A 4,162-nucleotide genomic window follows, 5' to 3' on the forward strand; every position below is an offset into this window, starting at 1 on the left:
TTGGCTGTGTGTCATTGTCAGATTTGCTGTGGGTCCAGCCGAATGAGAAAACAGCTGTATGTACATGGAGGCGGCTGCAGAGAGGGAACCAGATAACGTGCTGTCCTGTGTGATGGACAGTAATGAGAGGCTCTTTCACCTGGTGTGGCCTCTTTGCCTTCAGGTGTTCTTAGGACATTGGTGAGGGAAAGGATATCCTGAAGTTATCTGCTTATTTCCTCCAGTGCTGATCTGTTACGGAAGATAGCAGTTGAGTGATCTGGGAGCAGAGTAGGGTTTGAGTTGTATAGGAACCTAAAGAGATTACTCAGCCTTTGTAAGCCTCCATTTCATCATGTAATACAGGGATAATGGCATTAACTGTTAAGGTTGTGGTGCTGGTATTAGGGGTGGGTTTTGGAAGTTGCTTAGCACAGTGTCAATCTTATAAAAATACTCAGTATATTTTGGTTCCTGTTGTTGCTCAGTTGTTTGTTTTTTTTTAAGCTGGGCTCATTGCCTGCCATAGACTTAGCACAGGTATGTATTATCACAGTCATGTCACCAGGACCTCCAAGCTAAGACTTTGACTTTAATCCTTTGGCAACCTCTTGTTGATCATGTAACTTGGATGAAGGCAGGGGACATGAGAAGTGAGGTGGCTGCTCTTACCAGGATAGGCGTGTGGATACACATCCCTGGAATGGGAGGGGAGGTTCATTCAGACTACTGGAGAGCTGATTGATGGTGGGAACCTTTAATCCCAGTACTTGGGAAGCAGAGGCAGGCAGAGCTCTGTGAGTTTGAGACCAGCCTGGTCTACAGTGACTGCCTGGACAGCCAGGACTGTTTCACAGAGAAATCCTGTCTCGACAAACAACAAAAAGCAACAATAACAAAACATTACTGGCGAGAGCACATGCGGGCCTGGGAAGACGAGAATGTCAGTTGATTGTCCTAATTATCTTTTGATGGTTGGCAATAATCGCATCATGGCTTAGTGAGAAGGTAGGCAATAGGTACAGAGAATTCTTACTGAATCACTTGTCTGGAAGATTATTTTAATGTGATCTGCAGGGACGGTAGAGGAGGCCTTGAGAAAAACAAGAACAGGCTTGTCTTCAAGGGAGATGAGCTAGAACCTTTATCAATCTGAGTGAAGGTGTGGCCTCCCACGAACTCCCCTTTGCTCAGGCATACTCTCCTGCTGCCCTAGAATGGACTCTTTCCTTTCTTTGGGTTCAGCACTGTCCTCTGGTGCAGGTCGGCTCACCTGTCCCAGGCCAATCACTCTTCAGAACACAGACTGGTGTCTGTCACTGGATAGTCACTGATGGGTATAACCGAAAGCCTACCAAACACAACAAGAAAGAATTGACTTTCAGGGCTAGGGGATTTCTAGCTAGGTTTGTTCTCCAGTAAGAGACTCCTCAAGCAAAGCAAGATTCACTTTGCTTAAACATGTTCAGGATGCTGACGAGAGGACAGTCCCAATCTTTTGCGAGGCCTTAGTTACCCCTCCCCCAGTTGCCAGCCCCACACACCTTGAGAAGTTGTCCTTTAGGCTGGTGTGGCAAATGCCTATAATGTTGTTTGGATAGAAGCAGAAGGGTTAGCAATTTGAGGTCATGCTTAATGACATGCATAGTTAAAGCTAGCTTTAACTATGGAGAAATGCTGTCTCCATCCCCCAAAACAAACATGAGCTTACCTTTCCCCTTTGGGACTTAGACTTGATGGTCTGAAGAGAAGAGGTAACTAGTGTCAGGACACTGGCTGGGAAAGTGCTGCCCATGGTTGGCATCTGGGTCAGGTGTTGCCAGGTTCTTGGCCTCTTATCCAAAGAATTGAAACTAAGGCCTTCCAGGGATTTGCACTTCAAGGTAACTCCATTTGGAGCAAAGCAATAGTGTAGCTTATCGAGGGATACACTGTCAGGAGTACTCAAGGACCCAAGGTTACAGCCTAGGCTCTCACGGTGTCTTAAAAAAAAGGAGGGCTGTGGGAGGGAAATGGGAGGAGGTGGAAATTTTTAATAAATAAAAATAAACAAAAAAGGAGGGTTTGGGGTTCTCTATCTAGTTTGTTTTGAGACAAGGTCTCTGCAGTCCTTGACTGTTCTGAAACTAGCTTTGTAGACCAGGCTGGTCTTGAACTGAGACACTATCGTACTACTTCTACCTGACAAAGTGCAAAATTCAAGGCAAGTGCCACCATATCTGACTTTGGGGTTCTCCATTTCATTTATAGATTGTATATTCAATCTTTCCTATTGTGTATGTCACTTCCCAAATTATACCTGATTCTAGCCATCTGTATGACCAATCATGAATAAGTATATTAGATTTTCTCTAATAGTTATTTAGAAGACAGTTTAGTTGCATTATTGCATATGCACCCAGAACCAGATTAGACCAAACCAGCCATCTATTCATAAACAGTAGGAGTCAGTTACTAACTATGGACAAATCCATATCATTGTTCAGAGATGGGAACATGTATATCCTGATTCAGATGAGGGTTTGAAAGGGGTTTTGGGGTAGCTAGGGTTTTTTTTTTTTTTTTTTTTGCATAGTATGTGTGGTTAAGAAACTAGGCTACCAAGTACATTATCACAAGATAGGCATGACCTAAACCAAATAGGGTCTCAGGTTAAACTCTCAGGCTTTACGGCCTCAGTCTGCTGGAGAGGTGTACTTTTTTTTGTACTTTTTTTTTTTTTCTCCAGTTTTGAGACAGTCTCAGCCAGCAGTGGTGTGGTGTTACTTGCCTTTAATCCCAGCACTTGGAGCCTGGTGGTGGTGGCGCACTCCTTTAATCCCAGCACTCGGGAGGCAGAGGCAGGCGGATCTCTGGGAGTTCGAGGCCAGCCTGGTCTACAAGAGCTAGTTCCAGGACAGGCACCAAAGCTACAGAGAAACCCTGTCTCAAAAAAACAAAAAAAAAAAGAAAAGAAAAAAGAAAAAAATCCTAGCACTTGGGAGGCAGAGGCAGGTTTCTGTGAGTTTGAAGCCAACCTGATCTACAGAGTTGAGTTCAAGGATACACAGGGCTACACAGAGAAACCTTGTCGGGGGGGGGGGGGGTATGTAACTGGTTGACCTCAAATTTAGAGAAAGCCTCCTTCCTGCCTCTGCATCCCAAGTGCAGAGATTAAATGTATATAACCCACCACACCCAGTGAGGTGCATTCTTAGAGCCAAAGACCTTCCTCCTGAGGTCTCAAAGAGACTGGAGGTGTGAGTTACTCATGACATGGGTTTAATTTCCCATTTTGTTTTCCTGGCTTTAGTATAGCTAAGCAGACCCACTATTCTGCACCATTTTTTTAGTTAGGCTGCTAAAGCACCATTTAAGACTGAAGTGCTAGGGTAATCATTGAAAGGGCATTTTCATAGAAGTCATGCCTTCATTAGGTCTCTCACCTACTCTATTCACTACAGCTTGGTGGCTTTTTTGGGCAGCTGGCTACCCCAAATCAAAAAATGCTAGAGCCTTGAGTTGAACATCATGCAGGGGGTACAGTGATTTTGTTTGAGACAGGCTCTCACTAGTGTAGCTCTTAAGACTATCAATCAGTTTGTTTCATTAAATTGTTGAAGGGACTAGAACTGAACTTTTTTTTTTTAAGATTTATTTATTATGTATACAACATTCTGCCTCCATGTATGCCCACATGCCAGAAGAGGGTGCCAGATCTCATTACAGATGGTTGTGAGCCACCATGTGGTTGCTGGGAATTGAACTCACGACCTCTGGAAGAGAAGAGCAGCTAGTGCTCTTAACCAGAGCCATCTCTCCAGCCCAAGAAATGTATTCCTGTAAGTGATCTTTGTCTCATTTGTATGTATAACTCACAAAGAGGCTAGTGTCCATCTTTGACTAGCATGACTAGCCTCTTTGTAAATGGACACGTTAATAGAGGGGCAAGGCCTGGCCACTTCTTATCCCTGCTGCCTTCCCAAGGACCCCTTGTTCCTCAGCTTATTTTGGGAAACAACTGTTATTCTCCTCACCTCACTTGCCCTCTCAATCTTGGTTTTCATCTTTCAATATGTATATGGGTATTTTACCTTTGTGTATGTCTGTGCACCACATGTGTGCCTGGTGACTGCAGAAGCCAGAAGAGGGTGTCCTATGCCCCGGAACTGGAGTTAATTGCGGATGAGAACCATCATGTGGG

This window comes from Chionomys nivalis, chromosome 6, assembly GCF_950005125.1.
Source record: "Chionomys nivalis chromosome 6, mChiNiv1.1, whole genome shotgun sequence".
Classification (NCBI taxonomy): Eukaryota; Metazoa; Chordata; class Mammalia; order Rodentia; family Cricetidae; genus Chionomys; species Chionomys nivalis.